Genomic DNA, 22,585 nt, shown 5'->3' with positions numbered 1-22,585 from the left:
TCAGGTGACAAACAAAGGAGAGAATGCACGAATATGAGTCAGTTTACCACTGTTAAAATATCAGGATATTGTGTTGTGAATATTTTTGTTTTTTTTTTGTTTTTGTTGCTGCTTAATATTATTAAATTTTCATTTTTTACTGTATATTTCTTTTCCTTTTTGTTAAATTTACATTTAATGTCCCTTTTGTTTTAAAGTGTTTATAGATTGAGCAGTATAATAGACATGTACTATATATAAGAAAGGTTAAAACAGGGAATCATTTTGGGGGTCCGGAATGGATTAATTCAGTTTACATTATTTCTAATGGGGAAAAATGATTCAGTTTTTGAACAGCCTTCCAGAATGAATTAAGTTTGAGAAACGAGGTTCCATTGTATTTCATTTTCATTAAAGGCAATGGCAGTATCTTAGGCCTTAGAAGTTCTAAGATCTTTGCTAATATTAGTTTTAGAATTCCTTTTGTTCTTTCTACCTTTCTTGAAGATTAGAGGTGATGTAGACAGTGAAGTTTCTGAGTAAGTGGAAGGGCTTTGGAAAACTTTAATAATTGCTTTAGCAAAATGGGTAACCCCTCATGAGAGAGACAGGTTGGAATTCCTCCAGCTGGGAACATAAAATCGAGTAAGTTTTTTGCTACTGTTTGAGCTGAGGATTTCCAACAAGGAAAGGCTTTAAGTCTACCCCAAGAATAAGCAAACAATGAACAGGACACATTCAAAACCCTTGTATGAAAATCATTTGGAGGTGTTCAAAAGGATCTTGAGGTTTGGACTTTTGCCCATACCTCACTTTTACTGTTTACTGAAGGATTATGCTGGTGAGAGATGAGACATAACAATTTCAGTACTTCAGTAAAGTCTCAGCAATTTCAGTAAAGTCTCCCATTGATGGAGTTCACTAACCAATTTCTCCTTACCAGGATATATAATTTTATGTGAAAATTTCCCCAACTTCCATTTGAGGACCTCTGAGGCCACAAAGAAACTGTCCTGGGAGCACTGGAAGTTAACTTAAGTAATCTGTACTCAGATTTCTCTCTATGCTCCTCTTCCAACTCCAGAGATAGTCACTGGCCTCTTTGAACCCAGATTTGGTCTTTTCTTATCATGAGGGCTGGGATCTTAGTGGGGGATGCCTATCTGCCATAAGGATCAGCCAGGGCATTTTATTTAACCTTCATGTTATCTCCTCTTAAAAAAAATGGGTTTCTGCCCTAGCTGGTGTGGCTTAGTTGATTGGGCGTTGTCATGTGCACTAGGAGGTTGTGTGCTTGATCCCCAGTATGGGGTGTGCAGGAGGCTAATCCATGTTGTGCTCTCACATCCATGTTTCTCTCTCTCCCTCTTCCTTCTTCTCTCTCTAAAAGCCAATAAACGATTCTTTAAAAAAAAGGGGGGGGGGGCTCTTATCTTTATAATAGTTATCCCTTTAGCAAGCATAAATGTTGAGGCCAAGAACTATCACTGTTTCTGGAGCATTCCAAAATTATGGACTATTCCAAAAGCAATACACTCTCAGTTGTGTATATTAACCCTTTAATCTCTGGCTAATTTGCTAGCTAACTGGCAAAGTGTAGTGAATGCATTGAGTTATGTCGTCTGGGCATGTCTTGCCTCCAGTAAGGGATTATATTCTATGGGTAAGTTAAGATCTGTTCCAACATATCTTGCTTCATTTTTTCTTGTTTCGTTCTTGAGATAAGAACCACTAATAACAAAGATCAAGTCTGAATTTTCTAGAGGAGTTTATGATAAGTCTATTCAGGGCACAATATACCAGCAGAAATGAGTTTCCCCTTTTGGGGAGAAATAGAGGTGTAGCAGGGATCAACAAACTTTCCTGTAAAGGGCCAGATTATAAATGGTTTAGGCTTTGTGGTCCACATAACAGTGTTGTGTTTTATTTTTTAAACAATTCTTTAAACATGTAAAAACCATTCTTAGCTCATGGGCAGTGAAAAAAACAGAATGTGGGCTAAATTTGACTCGTGGGCCAAATTCATTGTTGTAATGCTGATCCCTGAAGCATTACAACAATGAATGGAAATGTGTGAGGGATAAAGTTAATAGGATTTTGTATGAGCTAAGCTTCCTTGCTCAGACATGTTTTGTCTTTTCAGTGAGCTACAAAGATTGTATAGCATGAAGGACCTTGGAGTTAAAAGAAGATCTTTACCGTGGCTGTTGTTAGTCTTTTGCCACTGGGTCAAGAGAAACTTTAATAACCTCTAGATTTCCGATGACTCTCATGAAGTTAAGTCAGAACACCAAGGGCTTGTTCAGATTTTTCATGGATGAATAGGTGGAAAAGTTTATGATGATTAGGTAATCTCAGAATAGGGAGTTGTTGAAGTGCTTATTTTAAATTGCAAAAGATCTGTTCATGGTTAGGTTCCCAGGGAAGAGGTTTGTTATTGAGGACTTAGTGAAATCATTTAATAATTATACAATTATTGAAAAATGGGAACCCATTGTCTACAATAGTCAGTGAGATCTAGGAATCTTTGTGTCTTAGTTACATGCCTTGGAGTTCTGAACAATTTTTAATCTGTCAATAGTAAGGGATTTACCTCCTTAGGATAAATCATGGGCTAGATAGTATATTTTATTGAGTCTGTAACTTCTCTTTGGGAATCTTATGTCTCTTCTGAGCCAAAATCGAAAAATGTAATCCGTCTTAGAGCTTACCTATATTTTGAACACAACAAAAGATCATTCACATATTAAAACTAGAGTAGAGCCCGGCTGGTGTGGCTCACTGGTTGAGCGTCGACCTATAAACCAGGAGGTCATGGTTCGATTCCCGGTCAGGGTACATTACCCGGGTTGCGGGATCAGTCCCCATTGTGGGGTGTGCAGGAGGCAGCCAATCGATGATTCTCTCTCATCATTGATGTTTCTATCTCTCTCTTCCTCTCTCTTCCTCCCTGAAATCAATTAAAATATATATATATATTTATTTATTTTAAAAAATAGAGTAGAAACCCAGGGATATTTAAGATCCCCAAGTACTGGTTGAGGATTTATTGAAAAATTGGAGGGTGCCTCAGTAAACTCCTCTGGCATAACTGTCCAGAGGTACTGTAAATTTTCTCAAGACAAACGAGTATCGACTAGTTTGATCTAAAAAAAGTACTACAGAAAGGCATAGATCTGCAAGGGTGATATATGTAGCTTCAGGAGGCTGTGATGGTAATGTTTTTGTTTGGTTCTCTGGGAAAGTGAAGTGGAAAGGAGGATGAATATTCTATTTTATAGCCCTGAGATCCTGAATATATTCCTTCCCATTGTGTTTTTTCTAATCACAAAGATGGAAATATTACAAGGATTAGTATGAGGTATGAGTCCATTCTCTGTAAGGTTTTCAACTGTTAGTTTTAGTCCTTTTAGCTTCTGCTTTAAAGAGTATTGTCCAAATTTGGAAAGATATTTGGATGGGTTGGTCTGAACCTTGGTGGGTTCAGCCCCAATAAACCTGCCAATAGCAGTGGCCTTTTGGGGAGTTTTTTTGGTCCACAAAAAGTCAACTTACTGGAGATATACTCAATTTGGGCTTGGTGTAAATATAGAGACACCATTAAATGAATGTCCAAATTAGCTGTGATTTGGTTATTGAAAAGGAAGACCTTGAGGATTTCAAGGAAAGAGCCATTAGGAGAACATTCAATTCGGTCATTCCTTTTGCACAGTAGACCCCTCCCTATTAAATTACCTGTAGAGATGTCACAAAGGGGAGGAAAAATGCTCCTCTGGTAAAGGCCTGCCAGTGCGTTGAGATAGTTCTGTCATCTGTGGGTCATGAGGAATGCCACCACTGAAGCAGTGTGTCAGCTCCAGGGGAGAGGTTCTGTAACAGTACTAGGATTTAAGGTTGATATTGCATCAGCATTAACACAGATTTTGCAAGGTTGTACTTTAATATTTAGAGAAATTTCTCCTTGTGAGTTAAAGGGTGAAATGGGACGTTATTCATCATATCATCTTCCTTGATCAACCACTTAATTTTTTTCCTTCACTTTCTTAGCAGTATCAGAACTATTATTTTTCTTTTTTTAAAATATATTTTACTGATTTTTTACAGAGAGGAAGAGAGAGGGATAGAGAGTTAGAAACATCGATGAGAGAGAAACATCCATCAGCTGCTTCCTGCACACCCCCACTGGGGATGTGCCTGCAACCAAGGTACATGCCTTTGACCAGAATCAAACCTGGGACCCTTCAGTCCTCAGGCTGACGCTCTATCTACTGAGCCAAACCGGTTAGGGCAGAACTATTATTTTTCCATTGTCCTTTCTAATTATAGAATCTTCAAGTGTCATTATAAAGAGACCCCCTTTATTAACTTGGATGTTCTATGCTCTTGCTATTTCTTTAATGGTAATTCTAGAGATTAAAACATATATTTTTGACTTACCAGTGTCTAATATTAATTGGTGCATGGAGCCTTTTCCAATAATGAAAGAATATTAGAATATTTCAACTTTATTTACTGCACCATTCCTGACTTAACATGACAATGTTGTGTCTTTATTCTGTATGTTTAAACTCTGTAAGATACTGTCATTGTTGTATACACTCGGTGGTCATTTAGAATTACTACCACCTTTACCATTTCTTATTCCTGCCCGCATTACTGTGCTTCCATTTTGGATCATTTTCAGTCTGAAGAACACTCTAGTATTTTGTTTGGTGTGGAACTGTTGCTAACAAACTCTATTTTAATTTGTCTGAAAATGTCATTATTTCACCATCAGTCTTGATATTTCACTGGGTGTAGAATTCTAGATTAGCAATTGTTTTCTTTCAGTATGTTAAGATATTCTTGCTATTCTGTTTTCTGTTGATTCTGTTAAGAAATCAGCTGTTATTTCTATTAACTGTTCATTTGCAGGTAATGTGTCTGCATTATTGTGCTTCCTTTTTTGATCATTTTTTTCTACCTAAAAAAATTCCTTGGTACTTATGCTGCTATGATTCATAATTTGAATCTAAAATTTGCTGTTATTAGTTTTATGAATTATTATGCTTTTGGCTGCAAATTATAGAAAATTCTGTCTCACAATGATTTAAATTGTAAGGAAGTTTTAATATCTCATAAAACCATTAAATCAAGATTTAAGCCAACTTCTAGTTACAGCTCTCCAGGCACAGTGCCTCATTGTTGTCATTAAGATTTCAGGTTTTAGTCCTAGCCGGTTTGGCTCAGTGGATAGAGCATTGGCCTGTGGACTGAAGGGTCCCAGGTTCGATTCCAGTCAAGGGCAAATGGCCGGGTTGGGGGCTTGTTCCCCAGTAGGGGATGTGCAGGAGGCAGCCAGTCAATGATTCCCTCTCATCATTGATGTTCCTATCTCTCTCTCCCGCACCCTTCCTCTCTGAAATCAATAAAAAAATATAAATATAGTATATATAAAAAGTTTTTAGGTTTTTCCCTCTCTGTATCTGTCTTAGTATCAACTATAGAGGTCGTCTCCATAGAGCAAGGGATCCAAACCCTAGGTTGGGGGACTTGAACCAGGAAGAGGAGCCCCCATAACATCTGGCTTTGAAAACCAGTGGGGCTTACTTCTGGAAGAACTAAAGGGCTATAGAAAAATCTAGGTTGTCCTCTGCCTGGGTCCTGGCACAGCAGCAGCAATTTGAAAAGCACCTAGGTCATATGTGAAGGTGATGCTTTGACTAATTTTAGGTTGTGTGCTGGAGGGACAGGGATCTGTTGGAACTTTCTCCTGAGTCAGAGGTGCTGGCAGGTGTCCCCAGCCCCCCACCTTCTTTAACTTGCCCTGTCTGACACTGGCAGGCACAACTTCTGATACTCTCCATTAACTTTGCTAACTCTGTTCACCCCACCCTGGCACTTCCCTGAGAACCCACCCAGGCTGGCAGCCCTCCAAAGTGGCTCCTGCCTGCCATACCGAGGGGGCAGCCTCAGTCAGCACTGACACACAGCAGTATGTCTGTAACAGTGTGGCTGGGCCACACTAAAGGCTTGCCCTCGCGTTCCTGCCCTGATGCCAGGCAATCCAGTTTCTCCCCGTATGTGTCTGGGTCCCCCAGAGTCTCGTCCAGAACTGGAGTTCAGAGCAAGCGGGAGCTTGTATCTCCCTCCCGATTAAAAAAGCAGCGCACCCGAGTGCCAGCCTGTTCCGCGCCTCCCAAATCTCCTACCAGTCTCAGTGTGCTTTCTTCTTTTCCTCTCTGGTTGTAGAACTTCCACTCAGCCAGCTTTCCCACGGTTCTGGGTGATAGTTGTTATTATATTTTAGTTGTAATTTTGATGTGGTTGTGAGAGGCAGCAAGTACAAGTGTTTACCTAGGCCGCCATCTTGGTTCTCTTCCTGTTTGTAGTTTTTTATAGTTCTGTTTCATATCTAGATCACTGCTATCAATTCAAAATCCTATATAATAAAAGCTCAGCGACCGGATGGCGTAACGACCAGAACAACCTGTCGACCAGTTGCTATGACATGCACTGACCACCAGAGGCAGAGGCTCAACGCAGGAGCTGCCCCCTGGGGGTCCGTGCACTCCCACATTGGGAGCACCGCTCAACTGACCAGGATGAGCGGCTGCTGCTGCAGCAGGAGCAGCTGCTTAGAGGGTGGGTCCACAGCTGCTTGGCTGACTGGGATGAGTAGCACTCCCACTGTGGGCCAGTCCCCGCAGGCCATGCCCCCCACCAGTGTACGAATCCCATGCACCGGACCTCTAGTTAGATGTATAATTATAGAGTTGGTCTTCATGTAGGCATTCAGGTTTATAAGGTGTATGTTGTCTTTTCATCTTGAGATACTTTATAATAGTAGGAGTAAAGACAAAAATTATCCATAGAGCCACCAGCTAGTCAGTTGATGTGGAATATGGGAAAATTTGGCATTGGGGTACCTGCTCTATAGTCCTAAAAATACATTTACTTTTCATTATAACTTTTTTTCTCACAATCAATCTTTTCTCCAGATGTTGATTCAAGAACAGTTTTACAGGTGTTTAATTACAAAAATTGTAGCAGCTGAAATGTCACATGACACAGATAGTTTTACAAAATACAACCTATTGTTTTGTAGGACAGTTTTTCCTTTTTTTTGTTAATCCTCACCAGAAGATATTTTTTCCATCGATTTTTAGAAAGAGCAGAAGGGAGGGAGAGAGAAAAAGAGAGAGGGAGAGAGAAAGAAACATCAAAGTTGAGAGAGACATCATTGGTTGCCTCCCTCATGTACCCTGACTGGGGGCAGGGGATTGAACCTGCAACCCAGGTATGTGACCTTGACTGGAAATCGAACCCATGACCTTTCGGTGTGCAGGCTGACGCTCTAACCCAGGGGTGGGCAAACTTTTTGACTCGAGGGCCACAATGGGTTCTTAAACTGGACTGGAGGGCCGGAACAAAAGCATGGATGGAGTGTTTGTGTGAACTAATATAAATTCAAAGTAAACATCATTACATAAAAGGGTACGGTCCTTTTTTTTTTTTATTTAGTTTTATTCATTTCAAACGGGCCGGATTCGGCCTGCGGGTCGTAGTTTGCCCATGGCTGCTCTAACCACTAAGTCACAATGGCCAGGGTTTGTGGGACAACTTTAATTTAGAAGAATTTAATTTTTTATAAGTATAAAAGGTCAATTTATTACTACTAGCAAAGCTTATATAATATGTAGGAAATGTTAAGGATTTGGTATAGAGAATCTAAATTTGTATCTCATTTTTCTGAGCTGTTTAGAAATTAATTTTTCCAATACCTTTATATTTTGGGATTAGTCTAGCTCTAATAATCATTGCTGCACTTTTTCTCTTGGCTTTGAATCATAGATTTTATACATAATTTAAATTTTTTCACATTGCTGGTTTTTTATTTTTATACAATTAAAAGATCATAGGTCTGTGAATGCTACAAATAAAACTTGAAACTTCAGATTGTCTTTTGTGTTAAGGTCTCTTGGTCCTCTTTTTTTGTTCATGGAATATAGGCGTACTTCGTTTTTATCACTTTGCTTTATTACTCTTTGCAGATACTGTGTGGTTTTCTTTTGTTTTTTAAAAAATATATTTTTTTATTGATTTCAGAGAGAAACATCAGTGATGAGAGAAAATCATCAAATGGCTGCCTCCTATATAACCCTGGCTGGGGATTGAGCCTGAAACTGTGACCTGACATGGAATTGAACTGTGATCTCCCTTAGTTCTTGGGTCGATGCTCAACCACTGAGCCACACCGACTGGGCCTGTGGGGTCTTTTTGTTTTTTTTGTTCTTTTACATATTCAAGGTTTGTGGCAACCCAACATTGAGCATATCTATCAATGCCATTGTTCCAACAGCACTTGCTCTTTTTGTGTCTCTGTCATGCTTTGGTATTTCTCGCAATATTTTAAACTTTTTTATTGTTATTATATTTGTTATGGTCATCTGTAATCAGTGACCTTTGATGTTACTATTATAACTTTTGGGAGGCATCATGAACCACACTTATACAAAATGAACTTAATATATATGTGTTATTTGTGTTTTGACTATTCCACCAACTGGCTGTTCCATTTCTCGTCCTCTCCTTGGGCCTTCCTGTTTCCATAGAGACAACAATATTGAAATTAGGCTAATTAATAACCCTACAAAGGCTTTTAAGTGTTTAATTGAAAGGAAGAGTCATGCGTCTTGTCCCTCACTTCAAATCAAAAGCTAGAAATGATTAAGCTCAATGAGATAGGCATTTCAAAAGCCAGGATAGGCCGAAATCACCAAACAGTTAGCCAAGTTGTAAACGCAAAGGAAAAGTTCTTGAAGGAAATTTAAAGTTCTACTCCAGTGAATATACCAATGATAAGAAAGTGAATAGTCTTATTGCTGATATGGAACCAGTTTTAGTGGTCTGGATAGATAAAACCAGCCACAACATACCTTTAAACCAAAGCCAAACCCTAACTGTCTTCAATTCTGTGAAGGTTGAGAGAGGTGAGAAAACTGCAGAAGAAAAGTTGAAACTAACAGAGGTTGGTTCGTTAGTTTTAAGAAGCGTCTTCATAACATAAAACTGCAAGGTGAAGCAGCTAGTCTTGATGTAGAAGTAGCAGCAAGTAATCCAGAAGATCTAGCTAAGATAATTAATGAAGGTGGCTACACTAATAGATTTTTAATGTAGACAAAACTATTACGTGGAAGAAGGTGCCGGTAGGACTTTCATAGCTATAGAGAGGAAGTCGGTGTCTGACTTCAAAGCATCAAAGAATAGGCTGATTCTCTTGGTAGGAGCTATTGCAGCTGGTGACTTCAAGTTGAAGCCTATGCTACTCATTTGCCATTTCGAAAATCGTAGGGTTCTTAAGAATTTTGCTAAGTCTACTCTGCCTGTGCTCTAGAAATGGAACAACAAAGCCTGGATGACAGCAAATCTGTTTACAACATTGTTTATTTCAAAGTCCTATATAATAAAACCCTAATATGCAAATCGACTGAACGGCAGAACTGGCAGAACAACCAGTCGCTATGACACGCATTGACCACCAGGGGGCAGACGCTCAACGCAGGAGCTGCCCAGCAGCAGCAATTGAGGGGCGGGGCCAGCCATCGGGTGGTGCCAGCTAGCCAGCCAAGGCAGGTGACAGTGGGGGCCTCCTGATCGCCCCACCTGAGAGTTGCCCCTCAGATCAGCCCTGATCTCCTGCCAGGCCTAGGGACCCTACCCTATATGTTGGGAAAAGTCTCTTAGATTTAAAAATTAAAACCTGTAACACTGAAAAAAACAGGATGATGCAGTGATGACATGCATGGATTCTGGCTTGCACATTTTGTGGCCAGCCCTGATTCTGACACTTACAACTGTGTGACAGCGCCAATTACTTCTCTCTGCTTCAGTTTTTCCACCCATAAGATAGGGAAAATGGTACTACTGCCTCAGAAGGATCATGTTATGTACTACTTTTCATAATAAGGGCAAAAAAATGTAGCTGCCCATATAACAGCAAGATGCCTTTCACCTGTATGAAAAGTATGGTCACTGATGCATGCAGCGTCCCAGATTGCGAGAGGGATGTCTGACATCCCCTGAGGTGCAAGCAGGCTGAGGGACTCCGCGATGCCCCCCACCCCCCTGCATGAATTTTGTGCACCAGACCTCTATGTGATATAAATCTCATTCCTTTTTAAGATTTTCTCTTTCTGCTTAACTATATATAGACCAGTGGTTCTCATTGTGGGGCACAAGCCCCACAGGGGGCAGTTTGATTTTTAGGGGGGGCAGTTCGAGAATGAGTTATTAACAGTGAATATTTTTGCATTTCTAATGGTTCAAGGGGCCTCACATACAGTATATAAATATACTAGAGGCCCTGTGCACGAAATTCATGCGGGGGGGGGGGGCCCTCAGCTCAACCTGCACCCTCTCCAATCAGGACCCTTTGGGGGATGTCCAACTGCCAGTTTAGGTCCGATCCCGGGAATTGGGCCTGAACCAGCAGTCAGACATCCCTCTCACAATCCCGGACCGCTGGCTCCTAACTGCTCACCTGCCTGCCTGCCTGATCTCCCCTAACTGCCCCCCCCCCCCCCGCCAGCCTGATCTCCCCTAACTAACCTCCCTGCTGACCTGGTTGCCCCCAACTGCTTCCCCCCTGCCGGACTGGTCACCCCCAACTCCCCCCCCCCCCCCCGCCCCCAGCCTGGTCGCCCCATGCAGCCTACTATTCAGTCATTTGGTTGTCCCTCACTAACCTCCCTGCCGGCCTGGTTGCCCCACGCAGCCTGATGTTTGATCGTTACTGTTACTGTTACTGTTACTGTGATGGCATCCTGGGCAATTTGCATATTCTTTTGGGGTCCAGCCCCAGTAGGTCCAGGGGTTCCCAAAGATGTGGACGGAGTCTGCGAAGAAGGAAGGACACAGAGGCAGCTTTCAGTTGATCAGCATAACGAGGTTCTGTTTTTATTGTCCTGTTACATCTGTATTTATGCCAGTTGATTTTAATCTGATCTATTCTATTCCAAAGGTTAGGGCGTTTGTTATCTCCATTCCAAGGTCACTACTCTATTATTCTGTTAAGCTACAAGGAAGTAACTGAAGGAGATTATTCTAAGTGATTGTTCGTAGTTAAAGTGATTAATTACCCACCTGGCACTTAGTTAAGGGGTTTTATTCCCTTCCTTAGTCCTGTTAATCCAGGGGTGGGCAAACTTTTTGACTCGGCCACAGTGGGTTCTTAAACTGGACCAGAGGGCCGGAACAAAAGCATGGATGGAGTGTTTGTGTGAACTAATATAAATTCAAAGTAAACATCATTACATAAAAGGGTACAGTCTTTTTTTCCAATAGTTTTATTCATTTCAAACGGGCCGGATGCAGCCCGTGGGCCGTAGTTTGCCCACGGCTGTGTTAATCCCTACAATCTTTCTCGGAGAGGTGACCTTGGTTAAAACACAAAGCGCTAAGAAGGGGAGCAAACATATTAAGAACAGTATGCCATATACCCCAGGTCCATTGAAACATATGCTGTGCAGATGTTTCTTCCCTGCAGTGACTGTGTCAAGCAGCAAGGATGGACCGGCTTCCAGCAATATTCCTCTATTATTAGTATATATATTGTGACATATTTATGCATTTCAGTTCTCTATCATATTTTTTGAAACTTTATTTGCTATTTTTTCATACCAGTTGATATTGTTACTTTTTAAACAATTTCTTAGTGATTTCTTCCTCAGGACTTCAGCTCTCCTTTCATTCTTTTATTTTTCTCTTTCATGGATGCCATGTTCTTTGGAAGCTTGTTTAGACCAACAAGCCTTTTAGGCTTCCTCCACATGAATAGGAGTTCACTTTTTGAATAACAAGAATTATATGTCACAGGGGCGGCATCAGGATTTTAGGGATTCCTAAGTGGGGCATGGCCCAAAAAAGGTTGGAACCACTAATCTAGACCCAATTCATTGCTTTTGATCACATACTCTTAATTTATGCATATACCACATGTTACTTATCTATTCTCAGTGATGCACACATAATATGCCTCTATTTGCTTCCACAAATATGTCACTTTTTGTAGCTATATGAAACCTTTTCCATGGTATATAATCATAAAGAAATTACAGGTGTAGGAAATACACGTATTTAATGTCACTATTCCAGATTGTTTTCTAAAATGGTTGAACTCGCCTGCCCGGCATGGCTCAGTGGTTGAACATCGACTTAGGAGGTCATGGTTCGATTCCAGATCAGGGCACATGCCTGGGGTGTGGGTTCGATCCCCAGTGTGGGGCATGCAGGAGGCAGCCGATCAGTGATTCTATCTCATTATTGATGTTTCTATCTCTCCCTTTCCCTTCCTCTCTGAAATCAATTAAAAAATATTTTAAAAAAATAAACATAAAATAGTTGAACCCATTTATACTCTTAATAACAATGCATGAAGGCTATCCTCGTCAGTTTAAATGAGAACCATTACGTGATATTAAATATTAGTCTTAAGAGATACTGGAAACAATAAAAATAGAATGCAAGAGTGAAATATATTAACTTTCTTAAAGTAGAAAAACCTTTGTGGCTAGATTTTGCTTTATATCATAAAGTCTCCCCAAATTGCCAAGAAATCGTTTAAGAGATTGTTAGAACTACTAACTCTAGATCAAAAGAGTAGAACATATTAATAGGACAAATGTTTTTTTTAGTAAAATATAGCATGGCTAGCTAGAATGTGCTCTGTTATCAGAATTTACCCGATTTAAATGAAAAGAAATGTTTCAGTGTGCTTTAATGCATTGCAATTTCATGTAAAATAATTGGGCATAATGAATAATAAAGGCCACCAGGAATGAAGTCAAATAAAGTTTATTAGCCTGCTGTAACAAGGGAGAACACACCTATCTAGGCACTGTGAGGTGTCTTTAATAAGAGGAAATGACCCCTGATCTGTTTGGCTCAGTGGATAGAGCGTTGGCCTGGGGACTGAAGGGTCCTGGATTCGATTCTAGTCAAGGGCATGTACCTTGGTTGCGGGCACATCCCCAGTAGGGGGTGTGCAGGAGGCAGCTAATCCATGTTTCTCTCTCATCGATGTTTCTGACTCTCTATCCCTCTCCATTCCTCTCCGTAAAAAATCAATAAAATATATTAAAAAAAGTAAGAGGAAATGGGCAAGGGATTCATAGGGTTTTGGCTTGGGCTGAATGATTCTAAGGAAAGGCTAGGAAAGTAGTCTGCTGGGATTGGATACTGCCGTTCCTAAGTACAGTCAGTTTGGTAGTTGGGTATGTCAGCATTCTGTTCAAGAGTAGGAGGAGTGAAGCAGAGCTGGGACTTCTTGGTAAGAATGTAGTACTCATTTAAAAATGGACCATTTAAAAGTCATTTTGTAGCTGTAGAATGGCCTTGAGCAAAACTTTATTTTCTAGTTTCCTTATTCCTGACCTGCCATTCATCTGTTAGAGATATCACAATCTAATTATCAGTGGGGTTTATTTTCACCTTCTCAGTCTCTCTTTTTGGCCAGTTTCAGCCATTTAGGACCATTGTTCTGTGAAATCCAGATCTCCGTTGCCAGAATTCCATTGACCAGAAGACTATTCAGAGAATCCCATCTATTGTTGGACTAAAGTCAGTTCTTTATGCATACTTTTTGTTGTAAGGTTATTGAACTAACAGAAGCAAACATGGCTGTGTCCATTTTAAGACTCTAGAAATCACATTTGAGCACTATAACACTGACAAATGGTGCGAGATTATTAAACAGAGTTTTAATCTACTTCTAAAGCCAAGAGCCGAGGTTTTGGAGTAGACAGAAAATTTCTTAGATTTGACATCAAAGGGGCTGTCTGTCTTGTTTACTATTTTTAGTTTCCTGTTTATAGAGAGTTGCTTAGAAGTTGAGTGTAATTGCCCAGAAACTAGAGTGAGCTGAGTTGTACCTAAAAGAAAGTGGCTACAATCTCAAGAGTCCCAACATATTTTAGTGAAAACATAATGAAATTGTAGCCAGGTAGTGGACTGATACAGGGAGTGACTAGGGGATACAAAGAGCAATATTATGTGTATGGTTGTTAGAGATAACAAGTGTCTATTAATAATTCAGAAATTTAAACCAGCAGAGAAGGAAGAGAAGAGTTTTGGAATAAAGATTAAAGCATGATAATCTTCGGTTCTGGCTATTTAGATTTTGTTCCCTGGGTCCTCGATGGAAGCTTGATCATGCTGATTGATTTGATGCCTTGAGGAGAAGCTGTGTCATTCTCTTACATTATCTTCTGGAGAATTTCTAGGAATCCTCAATTTGAGGTCTCTGGCTGGAACAGTCTTCCAGTAATTTAATGATGTGTTGTGTCACTGTAATTGAGTGCTGTGGATACAAGGTGTTTCACTGCTGTTTTAGTTCTTAACAGAATATGGCAAGGTCATTTCTATGGGGGTTCAAGTGCAGTCTTTTCCTAATGATGCTCCCAAAATAGATAATCCAAGAGCTTGTAGAGCTGATTATCTGGCAAGGGAAGATAATTCTATTAGTGAGAAGATTGAACAGCTCTGGAAAATTACTATGTTAACCGTAATTATTAGAATGGAAGAAAATGGCTCCTCTATTGATGTATAGCGCATAATTAATTTATAAGGATTCAGTCAATGATTACCCAGGGTGTTAGAACATAGTGTGAACAGTGAGGACTTGAACAAACCTGTATGGCCCTTTAATTTCTACCATCAAGTATACTATGGCTGTTCCTGATTGATAAGAATATTAATACCTAGAACCAAAAATCAATTTGAAATATTGTATCAGCTTTTGCATATATGAACATGAGTCTACCTCTTCTTAAAGTGTACAATCACGGAACATATATACATGAATATATCTTATTTGCACTTAACTAGTCTAAAGATAACCTTTTTGATTTCTCATATAAATGAATTTGGAGAAAACAGTTTTCATAATAGGAAATCAAAAGATATTTTAGGTGTTAAAGAATTTTTGTCAGTTTTGTTATTTTGATTTTGGGACCTAATTCACAAAAGGCAAAATCAAGAAGAGTTTTAAATGATGAACCTTAGTCATGGTATCCAAAGGTAAGAATTAATTCCAGGCAATATTTGAAAGTACAGCAATAAGAACAGTAATTATTAGAACTTTTAATGTTTTAAAATAAATAAATTTTATGAAAAATGGTTTAAAATATCTCTAAGATGCAATAATATATTTAAAAGCATTTTTTTCCCTAGTTGGAGATACTAAGATCGTTTAAAATACCAAAGTTATCACACTAAAACAAGTCAGGCTGTTCAGCTCACATCTTTATAGTGTTGGGGCCAAACTAGTTTATTATCTTGCATAATCACTGAAATTTCATTCTGTAATCCAGCATTCTTACAAACCTTTCCCCTCAATAACTGTTGTGACTCAGCACACATTAACAGTTGCTTATTATGTTTCCAAATTATCACACAATAAAGATAATTAAATCTAAATTTCACACATTAGCCTTTATGTAATTCACAGTTTTTACTACATAATGAAGCTTAGTGATTTGTTTAGCTGCTTTTTTGTTTGTTTTTTCCCTAAAGAATGACTTTTTCCATGAAGGAAGCAGTGCACAGATTTTCATTCTGGTGCAAGCTCCTTGATCTGGCTGACTATTCCATAACATTTTCCTATCATTGCAGCTGATGATGTAATCCTCCAGAACTGTCTGTGTATATATATTAAAATTGATTTCAGAGAGGAAGGGAGAGCATGACAGAAACATCAACGATGAGAGAGAATCATTGATTGGCTGCCTCCTGCAGGCCCCCTACTAGGGATGGAGCCTGAAACCAGGTATGTAACCTGACCGGGAATCGAACTGTGACCTCCTAGTTCATAAGTCAATGCTCAACCACAAAGCCACTCCAGCTGGGCCAGAACAGACTCTTACATAGAGCTTAAACTCCATACCATAGCTATTGACAATGTAATCAGTACTTCATGATTGTATTACAGAGCTAATTTAGAATTTCTAGCTTCTATAACTGCTGTTGAGAGGCCCAAAGGTATCCTGATTCCTGATCCTATCTCTTTTTTCAGTTATTTCTATTGAGATATAATTGACATAACATTGTGTAAATATAAGATATACAGTGTATTGATTTAATAAATGTATATATTGTAGTATGATTAATATCACAATGTTAGCTAACATCTCTCTCACGTCACATAATTATTTTTTGTGTATATGTATGGTGGAAACAATTAAAATATTGTCTTTTAGCAACTTCAAAACTTATAATACACTATCACTGTCCATAATTACTATGTAATTATTAAATACACTAGAGGCCCGGTGCATGGATTTGTGCAACGGTGGGGTCCCTTGGCCTGGCCTGCGCCCTCTTGCAATCCAGGACCCCTCAGGGGATGTCACACTGCCAATTTTGGCCCAATCCCACAGGCCAGGCCAAGGGACCCCACCAGTGCACAAGTCCGTGCACCAGGCTGGTTTCAGCCTAATCCCCGCAGGCCAGGCCGAGGGACCCCACTGGTGCACGAATCCATATCCCAGGTTTCTAGTCCTATCTAATAAAAGAGAAACATGGTAATTGGTGTACGACCGCTACCCTTCCCATTGGCTAATCAGGGAGATATGCAAATTAACTGCCAGCCAAGATGGCGGCCGGCAGCCAGGCAGCTTGAAACTAACATGAGGCTTGCTTGCTTCAGTGAGGGAGGACTCCAACGTTCCCCACCTGCCTTGCCGGCCTCTGAGCCTGCAGTTTAAGAAACATTGTAACAAATATAGAAGCTAAACAAAACCCCAGAAACCAGCTTTCAGCTAGCTGGGATCTCAGAGCTGGAGTTATACATTGTTTCGATTATAGAACCTAAACAAACCAGATACCTTCTTTCAGCAGCAGAGGCCTCAGAGCTGGAGCCAGAGCTAAAGCTGGCCCAGAATAAAAAAAAGAAAAAGAAAAAAAAAGGAGCAGTTGGGAGCTTCAGTCCCAGCCTGAAAACAGCCCTCAGCCCCTCACCCAGACTGGCCAGGCACCCCAGTGGGGACCCCCACCCTGAAGGGTGTGTGACAAGCTGCAAACAGCCATCATCCCCTCACCCAGGCTGGCCAGGCACCCCAGTGGGGATCCCCACCCTGATCCAGGACACCATTCAGGGCAAACCAGCCAGCCCCCACCCATGCACCAGGCCTCTATTCTATATAGTAAAAGGGTAATATGCCTCCCAGCACCAGGATCAGCGGAGCCGCAAGGTCCGCTGACAGGGGGCAGTGCCCAAGCCCCATGATCGCCCTGCGGCTCTGTGTGTGACAGGGAGCAGGGCCACAACCCCCCAATCGGCCCTACCCTGAGCGTGACTGAGGGTGGCATCGCAACCTCTCAATCCGCCCTGCTCTGTTCCTGACAGGGGAAGGCGCCCCAACCCCCTGATCGGCCCTGCTCTGTGCCTGATAGGAGGGAGCTCCCCAACCCCCTGATCGCCCTGCGGCTCTGTGTGTGACAGGGTGCGGCGCCCCAACCCCCCAACCCCACGGGCCCTGCTCTGTGTGTGACGGGGTAGAGCCATAACCTCCCCATCGGCCCTGCCCTGAGTGTGAGAGTGGTGGCGCCCCAATCTCCTGATCGGCCCTGCTCTGTGGGTGATAGAGGGCGGCGCCCCAAACCCCCCTTCCCCCCCACGGGCCCTGCTCTGTGTGTGATGGGGTAGAGCCATAACCTCCCCATCGGCCCTGCCCTGAGTGTGACAGTGGCGGTGCCCCAGCCCCCTGATCGGCCCTGCTCTGTGGGTGATAGAGGGTGGCGCCCCAACCACCTGATCCGCCCTGCTCTGTGTGTGACGGGGGGCGGTGCCCCAACTCCCCTATCGGCCCTGCTCTGTGAGTGACGGGGGGGAGCTCCTCAACCCCCTGATGGGCCCTGCTCTGTGCGTGACAGGGGGGAGCTCCCCAACCCCCTGATGGGCCCTGCTCTGTGCGTGACAGGGGGGAGCTCCCCAACCCCCTGATGGGCCCTGTTCTGTGCGTGATAGGGAGGAGCTCCCCAACCTCCCTGACGGGCCCTGCTCTGCGCGTGACAGGGGGGAGTTCCCCAACCCCCTGATTGACCCTGCTCTGTGCGTGACGGCGGGGAGCTCCCCAACCCCCTGATCGGCCCTGCTCTGTGCGTGACAGGGGGTGGCGCCGCAACCTCCCCATGGACCCTGCCTTGAGTGTGACAGGGGGCGGTGCCCCAACCCCCCATTTGGCCCTACCCTGAGCGTGACTAAGGTGGCATCGCAACCTCCCAATCCACCCTGCTCTGTGCATGACAAGGGGCAGCGCCCCAACTCCCCAATTGGCCCTGCTCTGAGCCCGACCAGGGGCTGCACCTAGGGATTAGGCCTGCCCTCTGCCACCCGGGAGCAGGCCTAAGCCAGCAGGTCATTATCTCCCGAGGGGTCCCAGACTGGGAGAGGGCACAGGCCGGGCTGAGGGACCTCCCCCACCCCCCAGTGCACAAATTTTGTGCACCGTGCCTCTAGTATGCATATAAGATCTTTGGTTAATCTCTTCTTGCCCTCCCCCCTCTCCCCTTCTTCCTTCCCTCTGAGATTCATCAGTCTTCTATGTTACCATGCCTGTGTGTTGAGCATCTGCCCCCTGGTGGTTATTGCGCATCATAGCTACTGATCCAATGGTCAGACAGTCACTTAGCTACTAAAGGCAAGTTTATACCCTTAAACAACATTCCCCAATTCTTCCATGCCCCAGCCCCTGGTAACCACCATTCTACTTTCTGTTTTTACAATATTGACCTGTTAAAATTCCACATATAAATGATATCGTACAATACTTGTCTTTCTATCTAATTTCTCTCTCTTAGTGTAATGCTTTCAAGGTCCATTCATGTTGTCACAAAAGGTAGGGTTTCCTTCTTTCTCATAGCTGAGTCATATTGATTGTCTCCAAGTGTTACCATTCCCCCTGAAAGCTCAAACATTGGTTGCGGGTTCGATCTCCAGTCAGGGAGTGTAGTGAAGGCAACCAATAGATGTTTCTTTCTCTCATCCTCTCTCTAAGAATGTCCTTGATTGAGAATTAGAATAAAAAATCTATATATATAAAAGGCTAATATGCTAAGTGTCCAACTGTCTGACTGGTCGTGATGACACGCACCAACCACCTGGAGGCAGACACTCAATGCAGGAGCTGCCATGACGAGCACTGGCCATTTATAGAGAAATGGCACCGCAGACCTGGCACCCACAAAGCAACACTTGGCTTCCCCCAAGTGGGACACAGGCCCCACCACCAGTCTGGAATGACAGCCCACCAAATTGCAGCCAATGCTGCCAAGACCCCATGGCACAAAATGTGGCCCACAGCCCAGCCCAGCCCAGAAACAGTGGCTGTGGGCGCCAGGTAATGATGTCACATAGCAACGCCCGGCTTCCTCTTCCTAGAGACCACTAGCCCCCTTGCAGTTTCTTCAGCCTAGCAGGGGTGGGCTAACTTTTTGACTCGAGGGCCACAATGGGTTCTTAAACTGGACTCAGAAGAAGGAGCTGCGGCCGTGTTTCCCGACGTTGCCATGTTAACACTGCTGCTGGTGAAGGAGCGGAGAGGAGAGCAAGAGAACCCTCCGCTCTTTCGGCTCTGAGGGCCGGATAGAACAGCCGAACGGGCCCGCGGGCCGTAGTTTGCCCACTGCTGCCTCATGACTTTATAGCCAGGTGCAAACATTTTACACTTTAACCAATTATCTGTGAAGTGTTTTCCCGTGCCTCATCTCATTTGATCCTCACAGAAGTCCTGGAGTAGGTAGATAGGAGACTCGGTAAAATCCCATTTTCTTTTCATTAGCTGGAAAATGGAGATTTAGCAAGCTTAGAAACATGACCCGACTGAAAAGAAGTAAGCAATTGTGGACTTTGAAAATGACTTCAGGTTTTCTCACTGTGCAGAATATAGTCAAAGACTGCTGCAGTTAAATATTTTACCCTTTGTTCTCCCTGGGTGATCTACAATCCCTGCTTCATGTTGATATTTACTGCTGTGTTGCTGACAATTACCTGAAAGAGAAGTTGGGGTGCTTCACTGGGCTGGAAAAAGTTTAGCTAAATCAGAAAGCAGATCTAATTAAGCGAGTTTATCTGTACATATAAAGCTCTCGCTGGTGCCAACCACATGCGTGTGTTTCCATCTGTCATTGTCAATAGTGAATTTGGTTGACACTTCTATTATAGAGAGAAGGCGAATAGCGATATTAAAACATTTATTCTAATTTCCTTTCAATGTGCATGAATTCGTGCACCAGGCCTCTAATAAATAAATAAATAAATAGATAGATAGATAAATAGATAAATAGTATTAACATGTGCCAAAAAAGACATAAAGTCCTATTATTATGACTTTTACTTTAGTAACTTTTTTAATTTAAATTTTACTTTTCAATTACAATTTACAGTTAATATTTTATATTAGTTTCAGGTGTACTGCGTAGATAATCATGTACTTTACACAATGTTCCCTTCGATATTTCCAGTACCCACCTGGCACCATATGTAGTTATTATATTATTGACTACTAGTATATACCCTATGCTGTACTCTACATCCTTATGACTCTTTTGTAACTACTAATTTCTACTTCTTAGTCCCTTCATTTTATTTTTGTAACCCTCTTTAACTTCTTTAAGTTTTTCAGAACTCATTCAGACTTAGTGAACATCAAATACAGATATTCTTATTGTATTTTTAATATGAGAGCCTGTGGTGCTTTCCTAGAAAGTATATGAAAAACTTGATTGTAATAAAACAAATCTTTGTCCAGAAAAATAATACTGTAATTGGGATTTGTTTTCTCAACTAAGGTTTGGGTGTAAAATATGTTTTAAAAACAAAGATAAAGCTATGTAGGTTTTAATAATTATTTAAAATAATGAAGTATTAAATGAACTTAAATGAATGGATTTTGTAAGGAGTTATGCATTTGTTCATTGAAACCTTCACTCTAGTCAGGTCTCCAGCTCTACCATGTTTGCCGTTCTTTTAGTATATGACCTCATTTCTAACATCAAAAAAGTACAAAAGCCGTCACAATGAGAACTCTTCCAGTTTTTTGTCTCTGAACCAACTTTTTTGCATCTGTATTTATCCTTTTCTCTATCATCTTCCCATTACAGTGGAAGAAGTATTTCTCTTTCTAGACACTAATATCTCTTCAGTGTTTCAGTCTTGGTTCTCTTCATCTTTTTCTCTGTCTCCTGTATTAGCAGCTTATTTTCTCTGGTTTCTTCCTGTCAGTACTTAACATACTCAAGTTTCTTCCATCTTAAAAAAACAAATAACTCTTTAACCTTGTGTGTTACTCTGGCTGCTGCCTTATTTTCTCCCCTTCAGAGATTTATCTACATTTATTGTTTCAATTTACTTATGTCATATTCATTCCTTAGTCTTCTGCTATATAGACTCTGCTACTGTATCACTGCAACTGTTTTAGCCTTATCCACTAGCCAGTAGTGACTTCTTCATTTCAAAATTCAGCAGATTCTTTTTTCTTTTTTCCAACGTACTCTTCTTAGTCCACCTTTTACTAGACCTCGTGGCAGCTTTTAGTACTATTTGTGCCCTTTTTGAAAATTTTTTTCTTGCTATTCCTTCTTGTTGGTCTCATCTATGCTCATATCTGACATTACTATGTATATGCTGACTACAGAAACTTTTTTTTGAGCTTTAGATGTGTTTATTTAGCTTGCCATCCTCATTTAGGTGTCTCACAGGTACCCTAACTCAACCTACCCAAAATAGAAGTCATCTTCCTGTTTCCTCAGATCTTTTTCTCCTATATTTTTTACTCCAGTCCATGATGTTGTCAATGACCTGCTGCCAGAGGCAGAAATTATCTGATTCCACCATCTTATTTCTAATATTCAATGACCAAATGCTATTGGTTTTACTTCATATTGATCCTGCTTGTTTACTCTCTATATAGCAACCACCATACTGTAGTAGCCACCATCATCTCTCTCTCACCTGAGACATTTTAATATTTCTTTTGACTGGTCTCTCTGCCTCCTATTCTTATTTATTCCCCCTAAGCATTCAAAAGACAGTTAAAGACTTTTTTCCCAAACAAAATATAATTTATATTCTCTGGCTAAAAAATCTTCAATGGAGTGCTTTCTGTTGTTCGTAGAGTAAAAAGACTTTTATGTTCTGCTTCCTAATTATATCCCCAGCCTCAACTCCAGTTGTTTAGTATATCTGTTTTCTCCTCAAATGCTTTTCTCTCACCTCATAGGCCTTCACACTGTTTCCCCTCTTAACTGACACACAGTACTCTCTGTGGTTTGTACTTGCCCTGTCATAGTACTTATTATTTTTTATTGTGGTAGATTAGTTATTTACCATCTAGTCTAGTAGATACAGAAAGCTTAAAAGAAGAAATTCCATTGTAACCCTGTTACCTACAGTTCTGGATATATAGCAAATGCTTAATAAACACATATTGAGTGAATCTCTTTGAAGGTAATTGAGTATGTGAGGATACCACCATGCTTTAGATTATAACCATTTTGTACTTTAGTAATGCATTTATTTTTTTTAACCTACTAATATGTGAATGGGTATAGGTTTTAGAAAGCAAGTTTT

At 41.3% G+C, this 22,585-nt stretch overlaps 1 protein-coding gene across 8 annotated transcripts in view; it reads left to right on the top strand.

Moving 5' to 3' along the window:
• The window catches only part of CDK8 (cyclin dependent kinase 8), a 164,301-nt gene that overhangs the window by 47,076 nt on the left and 94,640 nt on the right, over nt 1–22,585 (top strand). Inside the window, exon 1 of one of the 8 annotated variants that reach the window (XM_036298200.1) lies at nt 10,889–10,908. The exons of the other annotated variants lie outside the window; for them this stretch is intronic. The gene's annotated coding sequence lies outside the window, so the exon portion shown is untranslated. Of the gene's footprint in view, nt 1–10,888; nt 10,909–22,585 lie in introns of those variants that run through there. 8 annotated transcript variants of the gene reach the window in all.

The sequence above is a fragment of the Myotis myotis genome, unplaced genomic scaffold (genome assembly GCF_014108235.1).
Source record: "Myotis myotis isolate mMyoMyo1 unplaced genomic scaffold, mMyoMyo1.p scaffold_m19_p_3, whole genome shotgun sequence".
In the NCBI taxonomy this organism is placed as follows: Eukaryota; Metazoa; Chordata; class Mammalia; order Chiroptera; family Vespertilionidae; genus Myotis; species Myotis myotis.
The sequence above is the reverse complement of the archived record's forward strand: the minus strand, read 5'-3'. Positions and strand labels throughout refer to the sequence as shown.